Here is a 20136-nt window from a genome sequence, read left to right as displayed (position 1 = left end):
GATAATGATGGCAAAAGCTATGCAGGAAAAATAAATAGAAAGGGAAAACATGAGTGATGTGAGGATATTGGGAATGAGAAAAGAGGTATTTATTTAAAATAATAAACATATCATATATCGAAACAAGACATCTAAATAATGGGTTGAGACATTTGTTTCCAAACTACAGACCATCATCCTAAAGTTCAAGTGTAAGTTTTCCAATCTCTGTACTTGATTCTTTTTAAAATGTTGATGATTTCGCTAGTAAAATTCTGTACTTGAAGAAACATGCAATTCCTATGAGAGTAAGAGGGATTATCTTTCTATAAAAAACAAAGCAAGAAAGGCAGAACAATCTAAATTCTGGGTCAACTCGTACTCTAATGTAGGTTAGTAAAAATTTTGCTAGGAGCATGAGACATAAGTGAAAGTCTGGAGCGAGAGTCAGAGCTTAGGAATGAAGTAGAATTCCCTCCTGTGTTGCACTTCTTTTGTCTTTCTGCTTTCCCCTTAGTGTCAGATGTCCTGTCCTACTTCCATCCCCTTTCTTTTATGCTCAATCATTTTTCTTCTATACATCTCTCACTCTTGTTCCTGCTCGCAGTCTTCGCTATCTCTTCCCTTAGAACGTACGTTGGGTGTCAGTCTCATGCTGACATCTGTCCAGTCCCATCTCGTACGCCACGTTGAGTCAGAAACACATTTTCACAAGGGCGATAGAAAAATGTACACACACACTTATGATTCAACAAAAGGCATAAGGCCGTTCTACTTTCTTCAAAGCCTAACCTGTACTTGGTTTCTAAAATGTGAACTGAACTCTATAGAGGATCAACTAGAGTATAGCGAGAAAAGACTATGGCCAAAAAAATAATATTTCAATATCAGTTGATGAAGTTGAATTAAACTTTCCTTTTTGAGGTGATGCAATGATTCTATGATGTTTCAAATGAACATTTAATAAGTTACCATTTTCTAGACATTACATTATGTCCCCACCTAGTTAAAATGTTAATGCACCTGGAAAATGAAATTAAACACTATTGTGCCCTTTACTTCATAAAAACATTTTAATATACTTTTTAAAATAATATTTGCTGTATTCTTAGGTCTATTATTGCATCTCAAACTAGCTATTTGGTGATTCAAAGGATCTTCCCAATTTTAGAATCCTTTACTCCAAAAGTTTAATGAAGTATATCAATATATTAGTATATTCTTTTGTAAATGATACTATATTTGGCATTTAATGATAAATGAAGTGTTACTTTTGTTATAAAGATGTTAATGTATAAGCTGTATTACTTGGTACTTTATTTTTAACTTTATTTTTTATGCAGTACATGAGCATAGATAATATTTATGAATTTAAATGTGTTCTTTTCAAATTAAGGTCAGCATACTTTAGAGATACATGCATACCCATGTGTTTATCACAGTGTAACTCACAATAATCAGGCTATGGAATCAAAGTGGGTGTCTGTCAAAAAATTAATGGATAAAAAAATATGATATAAATACATAATGAAGTTTTATTCATCTGTAAAGAAAAGTGAAATTGTGCTGTTCGTAGGATATGGATGGGACTGGAGAACATCATGTTAAGTGATTGAACCAGACTCAGAAAGGCAAGTAACATTTTTTTCCCCTTATATGTGGAAGCTAGTCTGATGGGGACAATGGAAGATATCAAGAAAGTAGAAGGGTGATAAATAGGATAGTAAAAGGGGAGTAGGAGACAGGAAGAAAGAAGAGTAAGGGGAAGTATTAGGGAGCAAAATATGTCAAATTATGTCATTTATGTACCAATATGCCACAAGAAAACCCACCATTCTTATAATCGATATGCACTAATAACAAAATAAGTGTGTATCACAACAAAAACAAACCACTTTTTCCACATTTTCATTTTATTTTTCAAGCATAGTTTGAAGTGGAAACATAATATGCACTTAATATGTTATTAAGACAACAGATTTTAATAATCCGTTTCCCTATTCTTGAGTTCATTTCATAAGAGATAAGTGACTTAAAAGCATAGTATGTTGTGAACACCATGCAATTATAAATAATGTTCCCAACACAGAGGACCACAGAAATCAGATATGAAAATTATCAAGGAAGTCTTCCTAGAAGGAGTGATATTTATCCTGGTCTTGCCATATTGCCACAAATAATTGAAGGTACTGAGAATCTGAGAACATTCTAGGCAGAAGAAAAGCATGGCCAAGTACAGGGAGTTGTGAAATGTTTTGTAGGGGAAACAGTATTCCTAAGTAGACTTATGAGATATGTTTGGATTTTGTTTGAAGATGTGACTAACATGGAGAGATGGGGACTGTATAAGTTACTAAAGATTGATTTTCTCACAAAAAAATGCAAAATCAGTAAAGATATTCAAGGACAGAGACACAATTTTGTAAAAGATCTTTCAAAGAAATAGGAGTTAGACCATACTATAAACCAAATGAATCTAACAGACATTTACAGAACATTTCATATGATAGGTACGGAATATACATTCTTTCCATTAGTACATTGAATATTCTCCAGAACAGAACATGTGTTAACCACAAAACAAGCCCCACATTAAAAAAAAAAAAAAAATTTAAAAAGATATCCTAGGAAGTATTTTGAAGAGTTGGTCAGACAGTAGGAAGCAGTGCAATCAGGAGATGGCTACAAAATCCCCCTGAAGGATAAGGGCCTGGACTGTATCTCAACAAGAATCAGTGCAATGTCAATCTGACCACAGACGCATCACCCCGTGAGTGAGAGCACAGAGTGAGGCTGAGTTGACTGTAATGCCGGCAACATAATAGTTGAGAGCAGAGAAGGAAGATCAAGTGAGTCAAGTACTTGGTTCCCGGATACCTTCAACTCCACCAACAGGAGTTGAGGGGGAAGCTCACACTATAAGGTTACCCTTCCCCTGAGAAAGAGCATGAAAAGGTTCCAAGTACCAGGACCAAGAGACATTCCTCCCTACTTCCTCATTTTCACCAGCAGGATCAAAGGGGAGCCCTAGACTCCTGTCTATCTTACCACTTCACTTTCACATCATAGTCATCCCCCATCTGCCTTGTGTCAATCAGACTAAACTTGTCCTATCTTTCATGTCTCTTCATTTAACTCCCTGAAGGAACCTCAACACTTGGGTCTCTCATCTTCTGTTTTGAGTTCCTTTTTCCATGGTGATTCCCAACTGCCGAAAATGACTTAATATGCTGTAAAATATTCACATTCCATGAGCAGCAAAATGACTTCTTTTCCAAATCTGTTCTGTGTTTCTCTTGTTTTCTGAGTCTAATAAGAACACATTTCTCCCCTGAAAACACTGGTTCTTCCTCTCCTCTCAAGTGCTTACACGTTGTCACTTCTAGGCCATTTGTTTTTCTTTCATCCTGTGGCCCCTTCTCTCATCTATCAGAGTTTATCATCCATTATCTTTTATCATTGTCATCAACTGAGCCTCCTTTTGGGGACCATTTTTAGTTTAACTCACTGTTCTTTCTTCCAACATGAGTTTTTTTTTTTTTTTTTTTAATAAACTGCCTCTTAGTTCAATGGAATCTGCTGCCTCAAAAATCATGGCACTTGCATTACATCCACCATTCACTCCCATGTCAGGGTCATTACCAATATCCACGATGCTTCATAATCTCTACTTCACAAAACCTACTCTCTACAGTTCTGTGACTATAGTATATCAATACCACTTACAATTCCAGCCCGTTTGAACATCTAATCTACTCTTATTCAATGACTCTTTCTACCATTCAGTTTGCATCTCTTTCCTACTTTGTTAGCCTTAATTCATGACCGTAATTTATAATTTGTACCTACCCTCAATAATCCCAACCTTCTCTGCATTCCTTTATATTTTCTCTGCAAAGTCTAAACCTACATCCATATTTTCCACATGTTCTCTGTGTGCCTGAATGTGCTTAAAGGGACACATAACTAGGCTTTCTGTCCTCATTTTGACTTCATGATTGATGTGACAATTTTCTCCTGATGGTTAACATCACATATTATTTATCTAACTCATATATTCTTCCAATCTATTCACAAATTTTCCTATTTTCTCGAACATTTAAAACCTATTCTCCATTTTTGTTCTCAATAGAGGATCTTGTTTCCTATTTCACCTAGAAAACTGAAGCATCCAGAAGAGAACTTCAACAAACTCTTAAATCTCTATCTGCTATTATGTCTATACTCTTCATTCATATCTTATTTCACCAGAAACACATTATATATTGAAATCCAATTCTACTGTCCCACAATATCATTGTTTCAGCAATTCTTTCCTGTCACTCATACATCATTGTTTATTTTCAACATCCTGGATCCACAAACATTATTCTTTTTCCCACTTTTTTTCTCTTGAACCAACATTTTGCCTTCCTGTCTCCTTGGCAAACAAACAAAAATCAAACCAAACAAAAAAATCCTTGAAAATGTACCTGTACTTACTGTCCCTAATTTTCCTCTTTCTCTCTTAGGACCACTTCATTCAGGCTTTTGCTCTTTCCATGCCACCAGAAACTCTCGTCAGCTCTCTTCTCACTATTAGTGCTTGAATGATAAACTGTGTCCTGTAGATCATCCAAGTTTGGTGGAGTTGACATCCTCCATCTTTGCAGTATACCTTCTTTACATTGCTTCTAGGAATTAAGTGCTTGTGGCTTCTAATCTACCTCACCAGAAAGTTCTTTCCACAGACCATTGCTAGTCTACTTGTTGTTCTCCATAAACTTTTGTTATTTTTCGGTACTGGGGATAAAATCCAGAGTCTTTTATATCTAGTCAACTACTGTACCCCCAGGTCTCCCCAACCTCTTAATGTAGGAATACCAGGGCTCACATGACTTAACTGCTGTCTTTTTGCTAATGATTCTCAGTCAGCTTCGACCCATCTTAGACTTCTATTTATAACTGCCTTGCAGTATCTTTTTTGGATGTTATGAAGTCTTTACAAACTTAACATGTCATCTACTGAACTCATTTCTGTCCTACTAAATGTGTCTCATCTAAAGTTTTACACAGCTTACTCCCAGTCATCATTACTTTTTGTTTTTTCCATGAATTAATACAACTCTCTTCTAATTGTTCTCATTGTTTATACCCTCATCAGTTTGGGTCTATTTGCAACACTGAATCTAGACTTTTTTTAGGAGGTGGGTACTAGGGATTGAACCTTTTCCCTAGGGAGCCACATCCCTAGCCTTTTTAAACACTTTTATTTTATTATTTTTTTTTATTTTGAGGCAAAGTCTTGTTGAGTTGCTTAGAGCCTTGCTAAATTGCTGAGACTGGCCTCAAACTTGCCATCCTCCTATCTCAGCCTCCTGAGTCAGTGGGATTAAACATGTGCACCACCAAGCTCAGCTGCAGCCAAAGACTTTTAAAGTCAAAACCAGGTCATATCACTCTTCTGATCAGAACTCTGCAATAACTCTTGCTTACTAAGTTCCTATGATGTTCTGCAAGACCTTACACCACTGGCTCCTTAATTTTTTATCGCTTGGTACTCCTCTTCTAGTTCAATCTTCTCTTGACTCATTTCCTTGTTGCTGTTCTCAGCATACACCAGACATTCTGTCATATTGGTCTCTGTGCAATGCCTGTTCTCCTTACCTGGTTGCTCTTCCCATAAACATCCATGTAGCCACCTCCTTGATGGTTTTCAGGAGTTTGCTCAAGCAACATGTTCTCATTCAATTCAAGACTTCCCATTTGGTCTAAACTTTCACTTACCCCTCCCAACCCAAAATTCCTGATTTCCTTGGTCCTGACTCTTATTTTGTTTTCCATAACATACAAGTCCTTCTAATATACTATGTATTTTAAAAATTTATGTTATTGATTATTATCTATCTCTTCACCCTCCGAATAAAAACCTGTAAGAACTAGAGTTTGGGGCTCTTCACAGGGAACACTACTTATTTAATACATTAACGTTATTACCTACTTTTCTGTCTCTTCATGCTTAAAATGTAAATCTGTAAAGATTTCAAGTCCTCACACAACACAACTTTACCCTGGGAAAATTTTGTACTTAGAATTTTCTATATAAGCCAATATAGCAAAAAATATTTCTTAGAAGTTTGACTATGTATTTTCAATTCAAATAAAAACCCTGAAATATTTCAATACATTGTAAAGTGATTTTTAGTAATATTCTAACAAAACATAAATTTCTTCTAATACTTAATTGTTTAAAGCAAAGTGAAGGAAGGTAAATGAGTTTTAGACTGCTGTATTGAAGTCTAAATAAATAGAAACATCTCAAAAATAAGTTAATATATTTTTTACAACTTTAGTCCTTGAATGGTGTATATGCATTTTAAAAAATGGGATCATCATGGGAGAAACTGAACAAAAAGCACACTCCTTAAAAACTTTTGCTCCATGATTGTTGACTCTCAATTTAATTGAGGATATATAGAACAGTGAGTGTCACATCGACTCTAATGTAGAATACATCAATAGATATGAATGTTTGCAAAACTGTGGACATATTTGCTAGTCAGAAATATTGCAAGTCAGGAAGGCCCCTGTTCTTCCTTTTATTACTTCTCTAGCAATAAAACCACATCCAGGAATCCAAGGAAGGCGGCTTGTGTGGGCATACAACACTGCCAGTCTGAGCTCTGAAAATGAAAGGAATAGTAGAAAAAATTCAAGGACAAGAAACTCCAGTTCAAAGTGCATCCTTCCCTATTCTATTCAAGTTTAATATTAGCAAAAGAATCAGAGCTCTATGAAGAAGCACAGCATCAACTTAACAGATAGGTTTGACCTTTCCTCATCAATAAATTTATGTGCTGTTATTGCTCTTAAATTATTGTGTATACAAATTATTTTGTGTTTAGATGACCTTTATAAAACAATAAACCTGTTCATAACTACTAGATATAATTCTAAGTAAGCTTATATTAGTGTCATTTTTAGAAATTAGTAGTGTTCCAACTGCTATTTGGCATATGTAATCTATATCTCCCTATTATTGTGGCTACTATAACAATTGCTTGCTAACAAAATATTTTATATCATGAATAAACTTAAGTAAAAATATACTTAGAGTAAATGAATGTTAGCTAAATCATTAATTTTACATTTGGAATCAAATTATTCTGTGATAACCATGTAAATGAATATTCTTGGAATCAGTACATTTATTAAGAGCCTATTATGTGCAGGGCACTGTTTGGAATATTGTTCGGAATATGACAGACAGCATACTATCTTGAATTTAGTTATATAAATGAAATTATAAATATACATCAAAATAAAATATTATCTAGGTGTGAAGTAAAAATGTGGTATTAGTTTTTTCCTACGAGAGTCTTCAGGAGAAGGAAATGAGCTGAAAAGAAAGGGAGAAAGTTAAAATATATAAAAATTATCATAAAATTTTTTTCAAAACACATAAAATGAGTTGAACAAATTATAAATAAAACTTTCCAAAGATATATATATATATAGATAGATAGATAGATAGATACAGATATATATACAGATGTGTATATATACATGCGTGTATATAATTATACATACACATATATATGTCTATACTATTCCAAACATGTGCTAAGTGTATGCATTTTCTTTTTTAAGAAAAAAGCACTTTGTATGAGAGAGAAATTAGTCCTATTTTATTAATGAGATTTTTTTTTAAAAGTCAAATCTACATTGCTAATATGGGATGAAGGAACTCTAAAATACTTTAGTCTCACTTTGTAGCTCATATACTTTCACTCATTACAATTTATGGTCAAACTATTATTTAAACAGATTTTGAAAGAAATGTGAAAATTGAATATGGGAAATGGAAAGAAGAGAGTTATGGGTTGGGGAAGAGCATGAACAAATTTGAACTCTGGAAATCTTTTGGATGATGCAAGGAATACAAGGCGTTTAGCTCTATGTGGATTTGAGATACAAGAAGGGAAGTGAGTGATGTATCCTGAAAAGGTAATTTTCATCCCAGATCATAAGTACCCAGGAATGTTGGGGTACAGCTACTTCATTTCAAAGGTAACTGTAAGTGTGGGCCAGTTTTTGAGTAGTTAATAGGAAATATGTTAAGCTGCTTTTAAGGAGCAAAGAGGAAGGAATGGAGGCAGGTGAATTCTGAAAGAGACAATCAGGAAATGAGCCACAGCAAAAGGAATATGGTGATGGGGAACAAACCAGGGAATTTTGAAGACAGATAATATCAGAGTAAAAGGCCCCTTGATCAGATATTGTAAAAATTGAAATTTAAGATTGAATGTGTAAATTGTTTAAGAAATTGATTCTTGACTACTATGAATAAAAAGGAACAAAATATATTTGTTATTCCAAACATTTCAGAAAACTATAAGCAACAAATCATGGAGGACTAAATGATTACAGTCAAGAATAAAAATACACATAAGGTAGCATCAAAAGCAACTCAGAGACTCTGTCTCTAAATAAAACACAAAATAGGACTTGAATGTGGCTCAGTGGTTGAGTGCCTTTGAGTTCAATCCCTGGTACCCAAAAAACAAAAACAAAACAAAACAAAAAAAATCAATTGCTCATCTTCTTAATAGAAGACAAGACTGAATAAGTTAAAAAGACATTTTGTTTTTAAGAAAAATTTGTTGGATGAAACAACACTGCATATTTAAAAATAAATATTTGGAAAAAATACAGAAGGTAATTGCCCCATATTGAAAAGATATAAAAAGAAAAGCAAGATCAAAATATTAAAATGATGTCATAATATTTTTTGAAAACATATAAGAAACTTGTAATAATTTCAAATAAAAACTTCCAAAGATATATTTTAATGGACAGTGAACATTTATACTCTCAGTTTTCAAATATTATGTTAATTCACAATAGGACAAAATAAAGACAGATACCTCTCCAAGGTTGATTTTCAGTCATAACTATTGATTATCTGAGAATAAGTGGAATAAGTAGAAAATTCACCCCAGTTTCATCTAAATCATACATTTGAACAGCGTGAAGAGATCAAAAGAGGTTCAAATCAATAAAATTACAACTTTTTCCAATAAAGTCATTTACATCACTATAATATTATAAATGGAATTTAACTGCAGGTCAGAAAAACTCGCTCTCATCTCAGTCCTGGCTTTAATTAGTGGATTATGATTATCATACCAATTTCTCTGCAATTTTCCTCCTATTGGTAAAATGTAGAGTTAAATATCAATATATTCTCAACAAAAGAGATTAAAGCTCTTAAATTTGCTTCCAATTAATTACTAAGTCAAAGAGAATACTTACATGTGTGAAATTCAGAAAGAAAACAAAATTCCCAAATAAAAACTGATGTTCTAATTTGGTTGTCAAAGAAATATTTTTATCATAATGAGTTCTTATTGATACATGAAATTAGTTTTGGGGTTTTTCCCATGTTAAATTAGGCTCCTATGCTTCACCTGTGTTTATGGATTTGACTGTCATTCACATTTTCTGCTGTCACTAGTCAATTAGTGAATACACCACAATTTATTTATTACCAGATTCAAATATTTGAATCACTTCTAGTTTTAACATTATGCCTGTCACACCATGATTGTGAACAACTATATCTTCTGACCATTGTCAAAATTTCTTTGGGTCTATAACTTAATTACTGATTCATAATAGTAGTTATGTAGTCTTAACTTTGTTAATACCAACCAATTTTCTATGATATTTCTACAAATTTATAAAACTACAGGAAAAAATTGAGCATTTCTTTATGCCTATCCCTATATTTCTCACAATTCTAATTTCTGCAGATATCATAGTCAAATGGTTAATACTTTTATTTTCCAATCCCCTAATTTATATTGAAATTGAGAACTTTTCTCAGCAAATTACTTGTTCATTTTCCTCTTGTATTTTTCCTCCTGTATTTTTCTTTAATATTTAAGAAGCACATATATTTGTTGCTTTTTTCAATGTTTTCCTACAGAAATTTTAATCCACAGATTTATTGTTAGATTAAACCTCAGTACTAAAAACCTTTGATTGCTAGAACAAATATTGACTTTAAAAAATTACTTTGTGTTTTTTTCCGATAGATAGAAATGTAACTGAACTTGTATGCCAATTATTTTTTGTCCAAACGTTTGCTAAACTAATTAATCATTTATCTGGATTTCTAGCTATATTATTATACCATGTAAAAGTAATGACAGTTTTATTTCTTTCCTAATATTCAAATAATAAATGATTCATGCAATTAAGTCTAATTTGGGCTTGACACATTGTAATTTTTCAGTCAGATTCTGTGTTTAGAAGCTAATATTCTGCTTTGATGTTTACATTTGTGTTTATATTTGTGCTTTTTATTTTCAGTGTTTTTAATCTCAATATTTCTGACTGATGTTTGGCATCCATGTTATGCCAATCACGTTAACTCACCTGGAGATTGTTCACTTTCCTCTTGACCATGTATATGATATCAAAATCTATTTATTCTGTTTGTAGAATCCATTGGTAAAGATGTTTTTGTTTTTCACTTGTGTGAAGATTTTTGAACTACAGATTCAATTAATCTAATGGTTATCTCCTTCAGATTTCATATTTCTTCTGCAGTTTGTTTTGGTAATGGAGTTACAGTGACATGAAGTTAATAATGTCTTCTTACTACATTTTCTCTGCAGCATCTGGCATTATGTACTTTTTTCATTCTTCATGGAGTTTGTTTATACCATTGCTTATTTTCCCTCGACGAACACTGCCTGCCAGAGATCGATCCATTTTATTTTCTTTTCCATTTAAGAATAATTTGGCCAAATATGATCCTAGTTATTACATCTTTTGATGTATTAATTTCTTCACTTTAATTTTTCCTTTTAGTTTCTTAGCATTTATTTATTAATTTCTGGCTCTTTCCACCTCATCTTAAGCCTATACATTTCCTTTTAACATAACCTTAAAGATATCCCACAAAGGTAGTTATGGAGTGCTTTTGTTATTGCCAACCTTAAATATGTTCTTTTTTTCCATTATGATTCTAAGTTTGACAAAAAAATATTATTTCCTACATCATTTCATTTTTAAAAATAGGTACAAGATTTTTTTTACTTTATTTAATCATTCTTAAAAATACTGTTTTAATTAAACTTTGTTGTAGTCAGCTTTTTTGCTGTTGGGACTAAAAGTTCTGACCAGAACAATTGTAGAAGAGGAGGTTTACTTGGGGGCTCGCGGTTTCAGAGGTCTCAGTCCGTAGGCAGCAGGCTCCGTTCCTCCAGGCTCAGGGTGAGGCTGAACAGCACAGCAAAGAATCCTGGAGGGAAGCAGCTCATATGATGATCAAAAAGCAGAAAAAGAAAAGTCCAGAAAAACAAAACATCAGTTTTTGTTATGTTTTCCAACTACTCCAGGTAAGCCCAGGTGTACTTTTGTGTTCAACTGAATGTTCAAATGGAGATCTGAAGCCATATGGAGACCTCTGATCTAGTGGTGACCTAGAGCCCCTACTGGAAGCTCTGTGGTTCATTTATCAATATTTAAATTCTGTACTTATATCTGTAATATAGCCAGAAATTTCCTGTTTGTGATCTATTATTATGCCTTTTTACAAGAAAAAAATTCTGTAAATTATTGTAAATGTATTAAATGAGATTTCCTTAAAAAAAAAAAAAAGAGAGACTCCACTCACCAAATACAAAATACATACCCCAAAAGCATACCCCCAATGTCCACTTCCCCCAGCTACACCTCACTTGCCTCCAGTTACCACTCAGTTAATCCATCAGGGATGAATTCACTCATTAGGTTAGGGCTCTCACGACCCAATCATTTCCTACCTGAACCCTCTCACATTGTCTCACGTGAGCTTTTGGGAGACATATCATAGCCAAACCCTAACAAACATCATGTGAAGATTAGCAGTGCAATTTGAAAAGATATACTTGATATTATAGAATCTGTCTTGAAGAAACTCTCAAAGTTGTGGGAAAAAAGAACATTTTAAAATTTCTGCATCATACAATTGATAGTCATGTTCTGTCAACCACTTTTGTTACATTTCATGAATTCCATTCTCATATTTATAACTTCCCTTTTTCTGTTTACATAAAGAATAATTTGGAAAGCAGTGTGGAGAATCCTCAGAAAATTTGGAATGGACCCACCTTTTGACCCAGTTATCCTACTCCTCAGTTTATACCCAAAGGACTTAAAATCAGCATACTACAGTAACACAGTCACAGCAATGTTTATAGCAGCTCAATTCACAATAGCTAGATTGTGAAACAAACCCAGATGCCCTTCAACAGATAAATGGATAAAGAAACTGTGGTATATATACACAATGGAATATTATTCAGCCATAAAGAAGAAAGATATTATGACATTTGCGGATAAATGGATGGAACTGGAGAATATCATGCTAAGTGAAATAGGCCAATTCCAAAAAAACAAAGGCCAAATGTTTACCCTGATAAATGGACTATGATATATAATGGGGGAGGGGAAATGGGGGTGAGAGAAGAATGGAGGAATTTTAGATTATGTAGAGGGAAATGGGAGGGAGGGGGGTATAAAAATGGTGGAATGAGACAGACGTTATTACCCTATGTACATGTATGATTACACAAATGGTATGAATCTACATCGTGTACAACCATAGAAACTAAATGATGTACCCCATTTGTGTACAACGAATCAAAATATAGTCTATAAAAATAAAAAAGAGAATAATTTGTTCCTTGTCTTTTAGATTTCTGAGAAATAAAATTCAGATCATTGGTTTCCAACTTTTCTTATTTTCTAAAGTAGGCGTTTAATGCTCTAAATTTCTAAGAAATGTTTTCATTTCATTGTATAAATTTTCATTTGTTCTCTTCTCATCTTCACTCATTTCAAAAAATACTTACTTTTTCTTTTAAAGTTTTCTTCTACCCACCAGTTAGAAGTGTATTTTCTAGTTTCTAAATATTTAAATTATTTTTCTCTTTGTCATTGATATCTAAGTTAATTATATTTTGGGGAAAAATGTTTTTGTATGATTTGAATCTTTAAGACTTGTTTTTTTGCAAAGAATATGGTCCAAGTTTTCCATGCTCACTTTATAAAGATAAGCACTCTTCTGTTTTCAGAGTGAATTGTTCTGTAAATGTCAGTTAGGTCAAGTTCATTTAGTAGAGTTGCTCAAGTATTGTGAATCATTACTATAGTTTCTAAATAGTTGTTCTGTCAACTATTGAATGTTAAGGGATTGAAATCTCAGATTATAATTGTGACTTTATCTAATTTTCCTTTTAATTCTGTAATGTTGCCTTCATTTATTTTAAGACTCTGTTGTAAACTACATGCATCCTCAGGGTTATTGTCCTCTTGATAAATTGACTCCTAAAGTAATTATCTAGTTCAGCATAACAAATTATTCTAGGCTTTAGCAGTTTAATAAACAATAAATTATTTTCTTAAAGTTGTATGAGTCAGAAATCTGAGCATTGCTGAGTTGGCTGCCTCTGACTTAGTTTTTTTCATGATGTTGCACCAAAGCCTAACACATCCATGGTGGTGGTCTCATCTGAAGACTCGGCTGGCCAGGGATCCACTTCCAATCTTCCTCAGCTGGTGTGTGGCAAGATTTGGCCCCTCAACCCATGAGTCTCTCCACAGGACTGATTCAAGACACAGCAACTGGAGTTCTGAAGGATGAGCAAGAAGATCCCAAAGCAGAAGCAATTCTTCCTAAATCCTAATCACAGGAACCACATCACATCTTCTGTTTATGGAAACAAGTCAGCAACTTCAGCCTATACTCAGGGGAGGTAATTATAAAAAGGCGTGAATACCAGGTGGTAAGATGAACAGAGCCCACCTCAGAGACCACCAAGATTGATCCTGAGCTTGAACCCAGCATCCAGACAGCCCTCAGGGAAGCAAGCAGCCAGTCAACATTCGCTCCTCTCAGAATGTCTCTTTTCTCTCTAGAATTTCAATTCATGTAGTCTTTGTGGCTTCTCCAGATTCCTGATGTTTTCAAAATATTGTTTTTATAAAATATTTATATTTTCTAGTCTGCAGTGAGAGCAACAGTCTGCCTTCACCTGCCACTTCCTAGCGGGAAGTGAGATGTTGTATTTTAATTAGAACACTTTGAAAGTTCAATTTGGTTCCTTTTCAAAACCTTGTGTTCATTTTTATGGTCTCTGTTACTTAAGTACATTTTCAATTTTCCTCATATTTCTAAATATATATTCTGAGAGCTCGACTAATGATATCTTCTAAAAGTGTTGAGGAAAATATATATGCATTGTGCTTCAATCTGACTGCATAAAGTTTATAATCTCAGAGATTAAGTATGAAATGAAAGCAGGAATCCATAAGTACATGTAAACTCTAAAGTTAGCTTTTTCTTAGAATCCTAATTTAGGTTTTAATAATTTACACTCTATTTCATCAGTTAAAAGTAAGTTATATTATTAAGGAAATAGTGTGTGAAAAGTGAATTAAATAAGGAGTAACTTTTTTCCAGATCCTAAGCATATGAATTTGGGACACAGAATACACAGTGTCTTCCATATGCTATTTATTCTTAAAAAGAATATTTTCAGCATCTATGGAACAAAATACTTTGGTTTAGTAATATAGGCCCTCTCTACATTGCACCCTCTCTCTACCTATTCCAATTTTACAGTTTATATCTCCCCTGTTGTGCTTAATGCCAAAATATTAATGCTTGTATTTTCTATATATTCCATACTATTCAATTTTTCAATACCTTTATTTGGTGTTTCTTTGTTCTATTATTTCTGTTTCCTGATCTCTCATGGATAATCCATCCTGCTTGTGTAATAGTTTAACAACTATTGCCACCTCTTTCTCTCTTTTTTTGTTTTCCTTTTTCTTTCATTTTAAAAATTTATTTATTTGTTTATTTATTTACATACTGCATTTTGATTCATTGTACACAAATGGGGTACATCATTTAGTTTCTATAGTTGTGCACGATGTAGATTCATACCATTTGTATAATCACATATGTACATAGGGTAATGATGTCTGTCTTATTTCACTATTTTTCTCATTTTCTTCTGCTTAATCTAAAGTTCCTCCATTCTTCTCTCCACTCATCAGGGAAAACATTTGGCCTTTGTTTTTTGGGTATTGGTCTATTTCACTTAGCATGATATTCTCCAATTCCATCCATTTATCCACAAATATCATAATATTATTCTTCTTTATGACTGAGTAATATTCCATTGTGTATCTATACCACAATTTCTTTATACATTCATCTATTGAAGGGCATTTGGGTTGGTTCCACAATCTAGCTATTGTGAATTGAGCTGCTATAAACATTGATGTGGTTGCATTAGTGTGGTATACTAATTTGAAGTTCTTTGGGTATAAACCAAGGAGTGGAAAACTGGGTCAAAGAGTGTATCCATTCCAAGTTTTCTGAGGATTCTCCACACTGCTTTCCGGAGTGACTGCACCAATTTGCAATTCCACGATCAATGTAAAAGTGTGCCTTTTTCTCCACATCCATGCCAACATCTATTATTGCTTGTGTTCTTGATAATAGCCATTCTAATTGGAGTAAGATGAAATCTGAGTCATTTTAATTTGCAATTCTCTAATTACTAGAGACGTTGAGCATTTTTTCACATATTTATTAATTGCCTGTATGTCTTCTGTTGATTCATCATTAGGTTCACTTTACTGGGCTTCCTGGGCACCCCATGCCTGGTGGCTGTCACTGCCATGGTCTTGCTCTCACTGAGCACACTGAGGCCTGCTTCTGTTCAGGTTTGTGAAGATGTTAGCCACTTATGGATGTCTGGACCACTACCTATAAACTCCTCTGAGTTGTGGACTTGCACTAACCCAAACATCCACCACCACTACCCAACTAACCTGAGGGTTTCTTACTCATTTGTGTGCCTTTCACTTTACAAAGATTATTGTCCCTAGAACCTAAAGATAAGAGCAATTCCATATGGGTGCACTTGGCTTTTATGTAAGTAGCAACCCCAAGACAGTTTATCATCTCCAGTCCCCAAAGCCCATGTGATCACACTGCCTGACTTTTAGCAGCGATCAGGAGGAGATTTGGGTAGGGAGGCTGCATGGCATGTGGTGAAGCACCCAGGTGCTCCTGCAGGTTGACCCACCCCTGCCCACTGGTCCACTGGCCCACCTCTTGCTTCCCTGCACATGGGATTATGGATATGATGCCACAGAACACTCTGTAGTCACCAATGCCTTTCCAGATGTGTCTTTTCCAACAGTTGCCACCCATCCTCTCCACACATCTCTGGGAGGGACCTGAAGACCAGGGAAAGGAGTCTTTCTGGAAAAAACAATCTGTTCCAACAGAATCAAGTCTACAGTGGCTCAAGGGGAGACTCTGTGTCTACACTAGGTCAAGGGGAGTGAGTCCCCATCTACACTGAAGGCGTGCAAGTCTCTATCTAATTTGAACAGGAGAGGGAGGCACAGTGATCCAGGCCTTGGATGGGATGGTTGCTGGGCTCCTGCTCTTGAAATCTCCCTCTGTGTTTGATTTTTTTTTTCTTTTTTTTTTATTTTCTCTTATATTTTTAAACCCACCCCATTTAAAAAAATAAAAAACAAAAAACAACTTTGGAACATCAATTTTAATATGCAATTTGTGAGAAACAGAAATTTATTAAGAACCATCTCTGCTGCCTCAGAAGCATGGGAGGAAAGACAGAGAAGAGCAGAGCAGGGGGAAGGGTCCTAGGGAAAAGGGCCTCTGCTATCTCTGGCAGGTGGGAGCAGAGGAGAGCCCTGGTGGGTCCAGATGCCCTCTTGGCTGAGGAAGCCTGAGCCAGGTGGCACGTCTCATTCTTCCTGAAGCAGTTTGAGTCCACTCTTGACCAATGCCCACTCCATGATAGTATGCTTAGAGCCTCTGGCCATCCATTGGTTTGTCTGTCTCATGTCTGCCTCTTCACTGGGGCCACTCTGATTTGGAAGCTAGGACATCTTTGCCCTCCTTCCATTAGAGCCATCTTCTTCTGAAGGCCGGCACACATGCAGCACCACAGTAGTTGAATGTAGGTGGCGATCCTTCCAGTGACTCCTTCCAGCCCCTGCGGCTGTCGTAGGGTTGCCCTGAGGAGGAACCTTGGGAGGATGCACTCCCTGCAACCCACACACTGAGGCTCATCCAGGAGTGGGGCCTGGGGTACTCAGGCCTGCAGGGCCCAAGTCAAGCTGGGAGGCGAGACTGGGAGGGGGTGTCCACATGGAGGAAGGGGAGAGGAAGGCAGGCACTCTGCACTTGCGCTGCCCTTCTGCCTTGACTGCTTGGCCTCCTCAGGCTGCTGCTGCTCGCAGAGCAAGGAGAGGGCAGGATCACTGGCTCACTTCTTGGGGTGGACGCTGGGAGGACCGTGGGGCCTGGCGGTGTAGTAACTGCAGGTCAGTGTGGTACCTGCGTTAGCAGCCCAGTTCTACCATTTTGGGGGGTTTGTTTATTTTGGTTTATTTTTTGTTTTTAGGTATTTTTGTTGTTGTTGTTGTTCTGTAAACTGAAACTGAAGTTTATTTCATCAGCAAACCCCATGACTAAATGTCATTTAGTGGTCCATCACAAAAATTATTATTTCTGAATAGTCTAGACAGGATTACATTCTTTGCACCAGAAGCCTTATCAATGTGTCCATGCTTTACAATTTAGCATAGTTGTTTTCTCTTCTCATTTAATATTTTAACCAATTATTTGATGAATTTTTATGTAATTCTTCCACAGAAACCATGGTGTTCTAACATTGCGTTAATTTCTATCACTGTGCTTACCAGGTAGCATGGACAGTGTCTTCTTAAATGTTGCCATGATTTGATGTCAAACTCCTTGTGAATCTCATATCCAAACCAGGTAAAGTTAAAGTACATACTGAATCTACCTGTTGTGCCAGGTCTTTTTTTATCTATTATATTTTGCTAATTCACAATCAAGTACTAATGCTATACCTTCCTCCTCATTCCTCAAATTCATTTTCTCTTTAATTACATCTTCAAATATACAAGGAAATCAGTGGAAATAACCGTTTCAAACAGCAACTTTCCTTAAATTTACAATAAATTCTTTCCCAAATATTTAAAAGTCCTTGTGTTGATTGAAATCTGACTAAAATATAATGTCCTATTAAGTACCAGATGCTTCAATGAATTATCTGATTCAATCATGCTGCAAATCCTCTTCCACTAGTTACATGATTTGCATTGTACACTTGAGGAAATTGGGGCTTCTGGAGACAAAATAATTTAAGTCAAAGTAGCAAGAGCCTTGAAAGTAAGGCTAACTTCAAAAGTCAGCATTATCAATAAATGTGGAAATATTTGGTATAGACAGACCTCTGAAATTTCTGCAGAAGAGGCTCAGAGACTATATAAGAGACAAAAGAGTTGAAAAGGGTGATTAGTCAGTACACCCTACCTCCTAGATACAACAGGAGTAGCCCATCCTTCTCTGATCACTCTAGTCCACCTTTAACAAGAAATCTGTCAAGGTTGTGTAGACAGTTTGTGCTCCCATTATCTCTTGATATGTTCTTTTAGTAATTTTCCATCCATTGACTACCACCCTGCTCCTTGGCTATGTTTTATTTGAAACTAAGCCCATTTTCATACTGAAACCTTGATTCTCCTATTTCAATAGTTTCTGAATAAAATTTGTGAGTTTTTTTGTACCATTTCATATCTATTTTGTAAAAATAGTCTCCACTTAAGACTTTATAGGAGGAAAACCATCATATTGCAAATCTATAGATGTCTGCTACATAAGTAATATTTCTTAACACAGGACAGCCCTAAAAACAACTGAGCTTTGTTTATAAACTTACTGTAATTTTTGTAGTAATAATCTTGGCTACTTTAATAATATAATCATAAGTAATCAAGATTCATAAAGCAACGTGCTGCCTTAAATTCTTTCCATGTGGAAAATGCTTGTAAGATAGTCCTATAGGGAATAGGGACAAGGTAGCCAGGTGTAAGAGGCATCCATTTGCAAATCAAGCTTAGCCATTGGTTTTTTTAACATTATAGATTTTAGAGCTTTGAACATCTGCTTGTTAAATGGTATCCTTTATTGCTGATTCCCTTGGAAAATACCTTTTACAAGGGACTGCTGCTTTTATGGCTTCACTGTTATGTAGTAAACATATTACTAAGAATTATATGAGCCATTAGGAGTCGAATCGTGATGTTACTGAATTACTGTATTGAATATTTTACTTTAAATTAAGGATGGTTTGTTCAGTATTTTATATTACATTTTGCTTTCAAGATCATTACAAGCAATTATGAACCACCTAAGTTGAGGAATCAAAGTTTACGCATACAACTTCTACCTAAGATTATAGTTGATTTGATGTGGTTAAGTCAAGAGGAGACTCATTGTCTGTTAATGGTTTCTTGATGGTGTTTGCGTTCTCTGAGATAGAAGGTCTATTACAAAAAACTTGGGGATAGGTGAACAATCTGTAACTCCTGTCAGATTTTGTTCAGAAACCCCAAACCATCAGACTTTATGAGTGTCATAAAATGGCAAATCAGTCTAGTTCTATAACACACTAAAGAGATTTTAAAATGACAAACTATCACTCAAAAACAAAAACAGCACATGCACTAATGAGAAATTACCTGATTATTTATTGCTCTCAACCAACTCACACAAAAGAACTAAACAAGTCTTCAGTGTTTGTCATTCTGGACACTGTCAAATATCTAAAGTATTTCTGTTTCTGGTTGCATCTCTGTCTATCTTAATGCAACTTAAATAATTTCATCATGGTCTAAATTGATATGAAAACTGGTAAAAATTCAGATTCATTTGTGTAGGATGGCATTCATTGGGATCTTTGGGTTGCAAAACACAAATCACGTCTCAGGGGATACACCCTCCCATTGAAAGCCCAGTTTGCAGAATAAGTCAAGGATTCAAAGTATCCTAACTTGACCAATAGTTATCCAAAAATGATGCCAGATGTGATTCTAGCAACTGTGAGATTAGAAAAGGTTTAATGCTTAAAAATCATTTGTTTTCTGGTCTACTGTAAAACATTCGATCTCATTCGAATCCATTGAGATTCTACTAGGTGGGCCACCGTATTATCATTCCATACATTGGGTAGAATCTATTTTGCAGATTGAGAAAAT

This window comes from Sciurus carolinensis, chromosome 10 (genome assembly GCF_902686445.1).
Source record: "Sciurus carolinensis chromosome 10, mSciCar1.2, whole genome shotgun sequence".
NCBI lineage: Eukaryota > Metazoa > Chordata > Mammalia > Rodentia > Sciuridae > Sciurus > Sciurus carolinensis.
The sequence above is the reverse complement of the archived record's forward strand: the minus strand, read 5'-3'. Positions refer to the sequence as shown.